Source organism: Leuresthes tenuis, unplaced genomic scaffold (assembly GCF_036924035.1).
Source record: "Leuresthes tenuis unplaced genomic scaffold, fLeuTen1.0.hap1 SCAF_1, whole genome shotgun sequence".
NCBI classification, from domain to species: Eukaryota; Metazoa; Chordata; class Actinopteri; order Atheriniformes; family Atherinopsidae; genus Leuresthes; species Leuresthes tenuis.
The window spans coordinates 7849004-7862308 of record NW_027325355.1 but is presented as its reverse complement, the minus strand read 5'-3'; the positions used below and the strand labels follow the sequence as shown (position 1 = coordinate 7862308).

General features: G+C 41.1%; 1 protein-coding gene, 1 non-coding gene and 1 pseudogene across 2 annotated transcripts in view; all 3 read left to right on the top strand.

Annotated features, from left to right (window-relative positions):
- The window catches only part of LOC140291582 (NLR family CARD domain-containing protein 3-like), a 531700-nt gene that overhangs the window by 66329 nt on the left and 452066 nt on the right, over window positions 1–13305 (top strand). The gene's annotated exons all lie outside the window — the stretch shown is intronic.
- On the top strand, window positions 5370–5441 carry trnaq-uug (transfer RNA glutamine (anticodon UUG)). The gene has a single exon. It is a non-coding gene; the product is annotated as a tRNA-Gln (tRNA).
- On the top strand, window positions 10408–10526 carry LOC140300086 (5S ribosomal RNA; annotated as a pseudogene).

The following is a 13305-nucleotide window of genomic DNA, read 5'->3' as shown; positions in this document are numbered from 1 at the left end:
ACGTTAGCTAGCGAACTCTAACAGTCGTAGCACTAATTAAAACATATTAACGAACATGATTGATAACTTACCTTATTTATTGTTATCCAAAAGAAAGGACAAGACGGCGCAAAAGTGGAGTGAGCAGGCTCCCCTCAGTGACCCGGCCTGTGTGCTGGACTGGTGCGTTGCTGAGCGGGAGAGATGAATATTGCTACTGCGCATGTTTTTCACCAAGTAACTGTCACTTCATAAATAACAATCATAAGTGCCTATTGTTTATAGCCGAGTAAAGTTAACTAGTGTATGTATGTCAGGACAGCTATTGGATTTGACAGAGAATGAGATGAAAAAAAGTGATCAGATATGCATTTTCTGGCGCTTTTTTTTTTTTTTTTTTTTTAAGGGAGGTGTTTGTCAGCCACCAACCTGGACTTCATCGCCCGAACATATAGGGGGAAATACAGACTAATCCCTGAGGGAGGTCGGTATGTATACACCAGAAACAGTAGCCCTAATCACTTAATATTACTTGGGCGGCGAACGGTATTTATAGTAGTCTCACCCGCTCTGGTTCACAGTGATGGTGTTGCGGTCAATACCATCTCCATCGATACACAGCAGATAACAGGGAGGTGAGAAAGTGCACAGGTGTTATTACAAAGTTATTACAAGTGCATAAAAAAGATCTGTACACCATTTTTTGGGTACATTTTCTCTCCCGTGAGTCTTTATGGAATTCTTTAAAAGTCGCCTTCCAGTTGCCCCGGAAAGCAGGACACGTCACTGTTCTGAACCGACAAGATAGAAAATGATAGAAAATCCATTGATTGTTCCTCTTTAAGTAGTAGCGGAGAAAAGCGGCTCATCACAAAGTCCCATCAGAGAAATTGGTGTTAATGGCATGCTTTTTATCCACAAGGGTAGTTATTTCTAATCGTCAGAGAAGTATAGTTGAATTTAGGTTTTTAAAATTCTCTTTCAGGACTTCTTCAGTGAGAAATGACAATGGTTGTGGCAACATCAGCTGATGAAAAAGATTTGCAGCTGGTCTGAAGCTTTCAGAAATGTTCCACCCTGACCTCTTTCCGATCTGGGAAGCTAAGCAGGTGGTCAGTACCTGGTTGGTACTTGGATGGGAGACCTCCTGGGAATACCAGGTGCTGTAAGATTTTTCACTTTGCTATAAAAAACTTCACATCAGTTCACTGAAAGATTATTGGAACAAATTCTTGACTGAAAGTGACAAATCTTTGATGATCATTAATCACACAAAGCGGAGCTTCTTCTTATGTTCCTATGCAGCTGAGCTCTCATCATGATGATGGTGATGTGTGTAGAAATCCTGCTCTTCAGCACATTTAATTTAACACCCAATAAGGTTTAAAGTTCCCATTTTCAGCTTTGATGCTGCTTCCACATCTCTTACTCTCTGTAATACATCTCCAGGTGTTATTTCATGATGAATACCAGATGCTATAAAACAGACTTGTGGGAGGGAAACAGATGTAAGTTGTACATTTAAGAAAAATGTTCATTAGCCAGCCAACGTTAGAGCGCCAGTGGAAGCTAATATGCTAACATTAAACTTCTTAACATTAGCGCTATAGCTAGCTAAGACGCTAACGTTAGTTAATGCGCTAACATTAAACTTTTTGACGTGGAAGTGATGTGTTTGGCTTTATTCTTTATTTCCCTTCACTCCTACAGTTCTCTAAGTCAGGCAAGTCCAGCAGCTGACCTTATCTCCTGCAGATTAGCCGCTTGATTTGCTATTAGCTTATGAAGCCATTTTATTTTAGACCAAACTAAAAGGGCGCGATAAGCTAACCTGAGAATATGGTGTGTGTTAGTTATCTCAAGTGTTTCCTTGCAAGCTAAATTAATATTCAATTGAAATGCTGTTTGCATTTTCTGGAAAATGATGTTACTTCCAGATGTGTTGGTTGATGATGAACTGTTCATCTCAAGCGTCTGAACAACTTAAATGTTTTTATTCTCAGATATTTGATACAGAGAAAACCAGAATATTGTGTCAGTCCCACCAAAATGAGACTTTTTGCAATGCATTTGAACAGGACTGTCTTTATCTCTTTCCCTCTCTCAGATAATGATGTGGATGGTGACACAGCCGACTGTGGCCTCACAGACAACACGGTTGGTCCTTTTTCAAGGATCTTTCAACAAGCAACTGAGATTCAGTCTGTTTTTGTCCCAGCAAAAAGAGTCAGTAACATCACTGACTTTAGAGCACGAGCCTCCAGAGGAACGGCAGCAAAGTGCTTCTTCAGCATCGTTCAGGGAAATGTATGAATACACTTTCAGTTGTCCTCCTAAATCACAGCTTGTGTGAATGATCATTTTTTAAGGATTTATTGTTGCTTTGATATATAATCTCACCTAAAATGTCAAACTAAAAAAGTTAGAAGGAAGATATTTTGTAAACTCATGCTAAAGACGGCAAATACATCATTTACACACATGGACAAAATTGTTGGTACCCCTCAGTTAAAGAAGGAAAAACCCACAATTCTCACTGAAAGCACTTGAAACCTACAAAAGTAACAATAAATAAAAATTCATTGAAAATCAAATAATCAAAATCAGCCATTACTTTTGAAATGTTGATTAACATAATTATTAAAAAAAAAACTAATGAAATAGGGCTGGACAAAAATGATGGTACCTCTATAAAAGATTGAAAACTATTTGACCAGAGTGACATGATTAACTCAGGTGTGTCCTTTAACTGACATCACAGGTGTTTCCAAACTCATAATCAGTCAGTCTGCCTATTTAAAGGGAGACAAGTAGTCACTTTGCTGTTTGGTGAAAAGGAGTGTACCACACTGAACATGGACAACAGAAAGCGGAGGAGAGAATTGTCCCAGGACATCCGAAAAAAAATTATAGACAAACATCTTAAAGGTGCAGGCTATAAGACCATCTCTAAACAGCTTGAAGTTCCTGTGACAACAGTGGCTCATATTATTCAGAAGTTCAAGACCCACGGGACAGTAGCCAACCTCCCTGGACGTGGCCGCAAGAGGAAAATTGATGACAGATTGAAGAGACAGATCGTTCGAATTGTATCCAAAGAGCCCAGGACAACCTCCAAAGAAATTAAAGGTGAACTCCAAGGCCAAGGTACATCAGTGTCAGATCGCACCATTCGTCGTTGTTTGAGCCAAAGTGGACTTCATGGGAGACGACCAAGGAGGACACCACTGCTGAAAAAAATCATGTTGACAAGCCACAAAGCTTCTGGGAGAATGTCCTTTGGACAGATGAGACCAAACTGGAGCTTTTTGGTAAGGCACATCAAGTCTATGTTCATAGACTCAAAAACCAAGCATACGAAGAAAGGAACACTGTCCCTACGGTGAAACATGGAGGAGGCTCAGCAATGTTTTGGGGCTGCTTTGCTGCATCTGCTACAGGGTGTCTTGAATGTGTGCAAGGTAAAATGAAATCTGACGACTATCAAGGCATTCTGGAGAGAAATGTGCTGCCTAGTGTCAGAAAGCTTGGTCTCAGCCGCAGGTCATGGGTCTTCCAACAGGACAACGATCCAAAACACACAGCCAAAAACACCCAAGAATGGCTGAGAGAAAAGCGCTGGACTATTCTAAAGTGGCCTTCCATGAGCCCAGATCTGAATCCCATTGAACATCTGTGGAAGGAGCTGAAACAGGCCATTTCGAGAAGACACCCATCAAACCTGAGACAACTGGAGCAGTTTGCTCATGAGGAGTGGGCCAAAATACCTGTTGACAGCTGCAGAACGCTCATTGACAAATACAGAAATCGTTTAATTGCAGTGATTGCAACAGGTTGTGCAACAAAATATTAAGTTATGGGTACCATCACTTTTGTCCAGCCCTATTTCATTATTTTTTTTTTTTTTAATAATTATGTTAATCAACGATTCAAAAGTAATGGCTGATTTTGATTATTTAATTTTCAATAAATTTTACTTTATTGTTACTTTTGTAGGTTTCAAGTGCTTTCAGTGAGAATTGTGGGTTTTTCCTTCTTTAACTGAGGGGTACCAACAATTTTGTCCACGTGTGTATATAATAACAATAATGATAATAACATATAACAATATATTATAAAATCAAGATGATTTTCAAGGAACTTTTCCTTTTACATGTTTAGATAAATTGTAATCATTATTCAGCCATGATGTTTTTACTCTAACACAGCTGAATTGAGTTATACCCGGTGGTGGTAGCCAGACTTGTACAGGTACACATTACGACCCTTTCCAACACACTCATCGCCACGAGGACACTTCAGGGAACATCTCCAGACTCCTACAGGGCGCCATGCAAAGACACGGCTGTGGAAAAACAGGTGTGGTACAGGCAGAGCACCTCCGATGAAGCCTGGAGGTTCTGGAGGGGAAAACCACATGCGGTCTGACAGCATCACCCTTCGCCTCTTGAGCACACCAGTGATGTCCTTTTAGATTTGAACGGCAGGGAAGAGACCTCTCTCTGTGTCCTCCTTTAGCCATGAGATGTCAGCTGCTGGAATGCCATTTGGGTTTTCCCAAAGACGTACCCAGCCCTCTAACTCCACCTGTAACACGCACAACACGTACAAAGCAAAGTTGTTTTTATTATTTGTAACATGCAATGATACACATGGAGCACAGTTTAAAGAAGCGTCTCACACTTATGTTTGCATTCACTGTAAATGTTACTTACAGGTGAGTCACTTAGAGGTGGTTTCAGTGGATAATCCTGGCCTTGGGATGCGGACGGGGCTTCAGTTGGCTGTGCAGCAGATTCCGGCTGATTGGGCGGGATCCTGGATATGCGCTTCTTGTGTGGCAGCTTGGGTGGTGCGGTGGACTCTGGCAGCTTGGGTGGTGCGGTGGACTCTTGCAGCTTGGGTGGTGCGGTGGACTCTTGCAGTTTGGGTGGTGCGGTGGACTCTGGCAGCTTGGGTGGTGCGGTGGACTCTTGCAGCTTGGGTGGTGCGGTGGACTCTTGCAGCTTGGGTGGTGCGGTGGACTCTTGCAGTTTGGGTGGTGCGCTGTACTCTGGCAGCTTGGGTGGTGCGGTGGACTCAGGCAGCTTGGGTGGTGCGGTGGACTCTGGCAGCTTGGGTGGTGCGCTGTACTCTGGCAGCTTGGGTGGTGCGCTGTACTCTGGCAGCTTGGGTGGTGCGGTGGACTCTGGCAGCTTGGGTGGTGCGGTGGACTCAGGCAGCTTGGGTGGTGCACTGTACTCTGGCAGAACGACTCCCATTTAACAGGAAGAAACCTCTTGCAGAACCAGACTCAGGAAGGGTGGCCAAAAAAAAAACCCCCACTTTGCTTTAAACCTTTATATTGTCAAGCATTTGCATGACTAAGAGCATAGTTTGCCTGTGGAAGGGGTTCCATGGTGTAAAGGTCAGCACTCTGGACTTTGAATCCAGTGATCCGAGTTCAAATCTCGGTGGAACCTTCAGGTGTTTGCTGTCATGTTTGTGTTCTGGAAAGAAGATGAGTGGATGAGGTTAGTCAGTTGTCAAGTCACACCAGAGTGTGTGATTGACCAATTCCAAAGAGAGGGCTTAACTTGGTTAATGTTGAAAAAGTGAAACATTCAGCTGAGAGGGTCTGTGCTATTTGCCTTCTCACCTCTGGGTGTCACTAATTGAATCTATTTGGTTTCTTCTTGCATAGTCATTGGCAATGCATATATTTTTCCATGCTCTCCATTTGGAATTTGGACACAGAAGCCAAAGGAGAAGGAAACAGGAAAAACAATCCCATGGTAACAATCAGCGACAAGGAGAACTACTCAAAAGCCTGCACAATTAACCCGGTGCCCACCCATGGGCCAACCAATCATCCAATCAAGGAGCAGCAATTTCTGCCTGCCGGGATCTGAGCGTCAACTCCATGCGGTGCGCACAAGTTGGTACTGATTTAGGAAAAAGAGGAATGTACAATTTTACTCCTTGGTATGGATACTCTTTCAAAAAAGTCCAAAAAATAAAATATGTGGTTGACAAAACTGTGTGACTCAGTCCTTCAACACAAAAGGCAGGCAAAGGAAAATCAGCTGTCCTCTCCATCTAATCATAGGAGGATGGCCTGACTAAGATCAGGGACCTGAGCAGCAAAGAATAGATAGACATGATAAATAGTTATATATATGTACACACTAGTCTCCAATACTACTATGATAAAAAGAGATCCAATGCACAGGTCCAAGTTGTACAGGAATGTGTTGTAGAAATTTGTTCTATATTTTTGTTGTAAATCCACAGCAGGTTTCATCATCTGCTAATCCTGGAGGAGACACTAGTTGTAAAGGAATTTATCAATACATAAAGATGCTTATATTATAAGACTGAAACATCCCTGAACAGCAGATCACTGTAAAGACATACATATAATATTGTGATTATGTCAGTGGGTCAACAATTTTGTAAAGGCAACTTTATATTTCTTTTAAAATCTTGTAAAAATATAACAATGTAAACATAAAAACATCAATCTCAAAACAAAACATAGCATGTTACCTGGATGGAAAACCATGCATCTCTACAGCCTGAAGGAAGAAATCTTGGGCTGTTGATGCCTTGTTGTTATTGGCAGCGTGTCGGTACATGATCTTTGTGAGCATTTGGAAAACATAAACCCCACATAAAAAACACATTAAACATTAACTACAATACTATAAGAATAATAAATGAATGAACTATTGTTCCATGTGTGATGTTAGACTTAAAGCTATACTTACCTTTCTGGCATGTAGCACAGCACTTAGTAAAAATTTAAACATGAACAACTCCCCCTCCCTCCAAAGTCTCCCCCTCTTCCCCCTGCCTGACCTGTGACGCTCCCCTCCTCCCTGACGTGTGAGGTGAGAAAGTGATGGTGCGTTCCATCTCCCCCGGATGTCGGAGCGGAGAATGTTGTCAAGTTATCAGCGGTCCAGTTACCACGTCCATCAAGGCTATTCTTGTGCTTGCCGTGTCCGAATATAAACAACTTGTGATCTACCAGGCTAATGTTAGCACGGCCTGCGTTGTAGTTCGTGTGTAGTTTCAACACCTGGTGGCTTGCTTTTACATTTTAGTGTGCCATAAGCTTATTAGGAGCATTTTAAGATTACAAAAGAAAAGTGTAAAAATGCCAGAAAGAAAAGTATAGCTTTAACAAAATTAAGTTGAATATTATATCCCACACTATAATCTCCATGGGGACACTGACCTTTCTTAAAGAAACATCTATTCCAAACATTACCACACCATATCTGTGAAATAAAAATGTATCAATTGTTTAATGCAGCTACATCGTGGTCCATTACACCAGATTCCAGAAATCTGCAGAATGTATGCCATAGACCATTTTTTAAATCAATATATAAATATATAATGTCCATGTGATGTCCTTTGCTGTCAGCTTACCTGATCAACTTGTGGTTGGTATCTTTATGTACAAGTGACAGAGGAGCTGCGACATTGTAGGTCCTTCTCACAACACATCCGAGGCTTGTCATTCTCTGTAGTATTCCTAGACTATCAACCCGGTGCATCGAATCCCACACTCTGTCCACTGAACTCTGTGGTCTAAAGCCCTAAGATGACCTTTTACCATTCTGTGACCTGTAGGAAAAGAAGTGAAAACCACTTTTATTTAAGATATATTGATTGATAATCATGTGAACAAACAATTTAGGCATTTAACTTTTTCTCAGGTATACATGCTATGATGACCGTTGTTATGATAATGTCCAGGACTCTCCACTAAGGCACAGACTAGCCAGCCATATCAAATAACTAGCCAGCCGGGCGCAGCTGCTGGTGGTTAGGTTACGCCACAGCCACGATCATGTACACTGAAGAAATGAATGAATGAAAATACACTCTAATGTGTTGCAGGTGCTGCTAATTGAACGCTTGAAGAGAAGACTGGATTACCAACGCTGGGATAAATGATGCTTTTTAATACGTACTGATTACACTGAAATTTTGAAGTGGATGGCCTGAGTAACACACACACACACACACACACACACACCACATGTCGAAGGAGTGATCAGCGTAATCTGTGGTTATTTTCAGTACAAACAGAGCAAATCGAAACTTTAATGAGTGCGGTTCAGTTTGACATCATTGTCAGTCTGTTAGAAAAACATTTAATTGTATCAAAATTGAAAAAAATAATATTGATAGCCTTTAGGCTATAAAAATAGCAGTCATTAAAGTAGCCGGCCCTCAGCTAGACTTAGTTGTGGAGGCTATATGGCCAGCAGCCGGTGCCTGTGGAAAGCCCTGTCATTTCAAATGTTACTTTTATGGCACAAATCTTTTTGTAATGCTATGGACAAGTGCATGATATAATTCAAAGAAAAACTTTCTGTAAAAAGCACCAACCCAAATTCTGGGAGTCTTGCTTGATGGCAGAGACCAAGCTGTCAAGTTCATCATCTGTCATTTTACTGTAGCCTTCCCTTTTTGAGAGGCCCCACTGTCGCATTCTGCGTTTCAGTGTTCTCACTGATACACCAGCAGTGTGGAAATACAGGGGGCAGAGAGGTCAATTTCAATCAAATGCTGGACGTGGTCTTTGGAAATAACCAACTTTGGACACCCCCTTTCTCCAGCAGTCCTGTCCACTACAACTGCTGTTCTTCTCCCATCTAATTCAGTGCTGCTGAGGGTGTGCAGCTGGACTAGACCTTCAAATACCTAAAATAAAGGAAGACAAACGTTTTAATTTGTCGCTGCAATCAGTGGACCTTATTTATCAAAGAGGTGTAACATTAAATCCAAGAATACAATAGTTTGTTTTATCTTTGGCATCTAACCTCTGTCTGTGGACCGATTAGAACAAGTGAACAAGTTACATAAATGTCTGAATTGGCTGTAAATATTAAACCAAACTGGGGGCTTTCCATGACTATTGCAGGTTTTTCAAAACCTAGGAACCCTGCAGAATAACCAAGCCACATTGCACAAACACCATTTAACTTACCTCCTGTGTGAAGTCCATGTGAGCAAAGAGTGACATAATCAGAGTCATTTCACTCATGCATATGAGCTCGAAATAGTCCAGGTCCAAGGGCAGTCGCTGCGATGCCTGCTCCAACCTGGGCTGCAGTCGGTCCAGAATATGCCTGCCCACCATCATGGTGGGAGGTTATCAGTTTTACCTCCCCCATAAGCAAGTGTATAATACATTCTGTGCAAATTCTGAACTCCAAAAATAGACAGATGTATATATCATAAAACCTAAACATTAGCAACACCAAATAGACTCCTGTGGGAGTGTCCATCACAAAAGGTGCACTGTCAGGTAGGGATTTAACAGTCAAATGTTGTAAATATAAGCTGAATGACAAAAAGAAATATCATGTGTCCAAATGTCTTTTTAAGCCCAAATATAAGCCAGATCACCATCTATCCAACAACGATAAGGGATAAACAGTAGGTAATCAAACACATAAACATAGATAAAAATGACAAAATTTGGTGATTATAGTCCATACACGACCGTCATTATTGCATCATTATATTGATGCAATGCGCCTAATAACAGAGCTCATCAGAGGCCGTCATCAGAGGTAAAAGTAATCCTGCCTCCTCAGTTTAAATCCCCTCACTGACCAGGATGTATATAGACTTAGCTGCATAACAGCATGATCATAAAATAAAGCCTTTATCAGCACCTCAGACTGCAGCCTAACATGAAATGTTATCTGAGCCGCACAGAAATCACTGATCTGCTCAGCTGGGTTTTCTCACTTCTGAACAGATGTTTACTGTGAAGCGCTTTGTTGTTTCCTGCCAACTGAAAAAGGCTGGAAAAGAAGTCATTCTGCTGTTTTATGCTGTTTGTGTTTTCAGTGTGGACAAGAGTGGAAAAAACACCACAGGAACTCCATCTTAAGATGCAGCTTCTTTTCTACACAGAGACAAAGAGACAAAGAGGGTTTCTATCAGACTCAGCCTGAAGACACCAGTCAGCATACAGAGCTCGATAGATAGATTATGATCAAACATGTCTGATGCAGTCTTAAGAAACCTTTAATCGGTAATATCTACATGTGAGTTAAGAGCTAATATTTGACTCTTCTCTTTTCAGGGTTGGGCCTGGTTAGTACTTGTATGGGAGACAGCTTGGGAATACCAGGTGCTGTAAGCTTTTTCTCTTCTCTCTACCCCCTGCATGTCTTTTGTTGCAACGTCTGATCACCCTGTGACACATGAGGAAGTTGGTCATCTTCAGCTGCTGCTGCTTTGTTGGCAGACACGAAGTGATCTGAGAGTCTCAGTTTCAACTGCAGGTAATAATCACATCAGGGATGAAGATGTGCCCACTACAAGTTAGCCTTTCTCGGCAATTATCTGGTTACATAGAGGAACTGTATGATTCCAGTACCTATATAATGCACATTGTTCACAGATATTGTTGCTTACGTCCACACCACCTTGAAAATGCCCGACCTTGTCTGATCTCGGAAGCCAAGCAAGGTTGGGCCTGGTTAGTACTTGGATGGGAGACTGCTTGGGAATACCAGGTGCTGTAAGCTTTTTCTCTTCTCTCTATCACCTGCATCTTCACCACCTGTCTTTTGTTGCAACGTCTGATCACCCTGTGAAGTTAAGCAGGGTCGGGCCTGGTTAGTTCTCGGTTTAATCCGGTTGTTCTACTGTACTTCTCTACAAAAACCAAAGAGGAAGCTGCTGTCCCATCAAAATTCAACATCTTCAAGATCAAAAAAGAAGTCCAGTTGCTCTTATGAATATTCTCCATCATTTCAGTTTATTTCTGACATTCAGCTTTTCATAGCACATGATGACTGTGTTGAAAATATGTGCAACAATGTAAACCACCAAGATATTCTGAATAATAATTGTATTTATTTTCACTGAGGCTTGTGTAAACCACAGACTGTATTTAGTGTAAACTGTGTTTTCATTCCTGAGCTGATCTCATTCACCTGATGACACTCCTTAACTGTCACTGTTGAAAAATCCCTCCAATTATTTATAGTTTAGATAGAAATTGTTAGAAACAGTAAGTTTTTAATGTCCCTCATCAGGATGTAGAGTCATTACTGTGGTGAAGGAGTTTGTCCAAGGTTGGGGTTGAGTTAATGTCTGAAATCATGGGGGATGGATGGTAACATCACCGTCCTTTCAGTTGTTTTATTTTTCTTAAATCATTCCTGTTCCACACATGCTTAGCTAACTGGCTAACGACACGTTTACTGTTAGCGAGTCAAGAGAGACCGCACACAGGCCGAGTTCAGTCTGAATGAACAGAGCAGGAGCTTAAACCTCCTCTACATCCCTGTGAGCAGGATGAAGGCGTCCTATTGTGTTAGTTTTCAGATTTCAGCTGTGAACCTGCAGGACGACATGAGAAAAGAGAGATTTAAACATCTGTAATATCACACTGTGTCAGTTTGTTCACAGGACTCACAACCTGTAACACTGATGCTGCTTTCAGGGAACTTCTTCTTGTTATTGTTTCTTTTTTTGTGAACTTTAACTTTATCAATAAGTGGCAGACCAAACAGCGCAGTCACCTCTCCATCTGTGGTCTCCAAACACGACTGAAACTGAGGAGTCTGCTGGAAACTCCACTTTACTCTGACCCGCTCCACCCAAACTCGTACCTGTGACGATCCAAAAACAATACGTGGAACAGAACAATGAGAGGTAAACAGTTCTCAGCCCCACCACAAAACCTTTTCATTCATTTGGATGACATGATCCTTTCTTCATCATATTCTCATTAACGATCAGAGCTGAGTCAGATTTCTTTGAAAAGTCCATCGCTGACAGCAGCAGAAAGTGACTAAATATACTGAACATAATTACAATGTTTTCAGTATTTTTAGCTTGTGCTACTTTCTATTTGTGCTCCACCACATTCAGAGACTCTGTTGTACCTTTTAGTCCACTACATTCATCTGATAACTTCAGCACATTCAGACTAATACTAAAAAACATCAGAAAGAACAGAATCAGATCATAGAATATGATGTAAGATCACACACATCACCTTTAATCATTCCATAACACGTTATTCCAAAGTGTGACATTCTGCCTCATTTATTCTATTTTTTACATTCAAATATGTTTTCATATGAATGTTTTTATAATTTGAGTAAAATCAAAAGTAAATCTACAGTTTTTACCTGAAACAAAATCTCTGTGGTTCTGATTCTGTGACTTTTGTCCAAGAATTCTTCTTCCACTTCTTGTCTCTGAGAACAAATGACATCTCCTGTAATGACTGACATCATATAATATTGTTACATTTAGCTTTGATTTGAATCACTTTGAGGTTTCATGTCGTTCTTTTTGTTTTCTGAGTTTCTTCCAACATCTCAGAACACGTTCAGAAACAAGTTTGAAGCGTTTGTGAGCAAACAGGTGAAACCCAGAATATGATCCTGAACCAAAGCAACTCTTCCAGCCACAGATGGGTTTCAACAAATATCTCTGAAACAAAGCAGTTACTTGTTGCCGCCGTGTGTTGCCACCATGAGGGATGCTGGTGGTGTGACAGCCTCACTCCCATTTTCACAGAAACACAATTCATGATCAGGAGGAATCCACAATTTATTATTTACAGAAAAACATCCAGAATCAGAACATTTAGTTTCTGGGTTACCAAGGAGATCATTACTGAGAGTTTTCAAAGCAGCAGCAACATTTGATCTAGGAAACAGATCAAAGTAAGTTTAACTGCAGAATTATTTTCACATTTACAAAGTGATGAGATGTGAAAAGAATCTGTGATAAAGGAAGGTCTGCTGATTTCTCTGTTTGGCTCCATGAAGTGGAAGAGAAACAACAACATACAAACACATCAACACAAGGATTCAACTAACAATCAGAGCTCAGAGAAGTTTAGATTTTCATGTGGAGAAATCTTTCTGTGAATAAAACTCAGCATTAGCAGTGATATCCTCCATGGCTGCACAAACAGGAAAAAGCAGCAAATAAACAACAGAACAGCAGCGCAGAGACATCACAGCAATGAACTCTCAGCAACAAACTGACTGAATACCTTTATTTCACTTCACACAGCTCAGCTGTGGCTCCAGTCCATCCAATCCTAACTCCAGCATAGAGCGGCTGAGTGAATGTGGTCTGGACTCTGTGGAGGAGAGTCATGGCTTCAGAGACGCTGTAGAAGGACAGAATACCTGCTCTGTGATCCAGGTACACTCCTACTCTGGAGGACTGAGGACCTGAGATGGAGGCTTTCATCTTGTTGGACCAAAATTCAAAACTGTTTTGGTAACATTTTAATGCCCAAGATTTGTCATTATGTCCAAATCCACATTCATT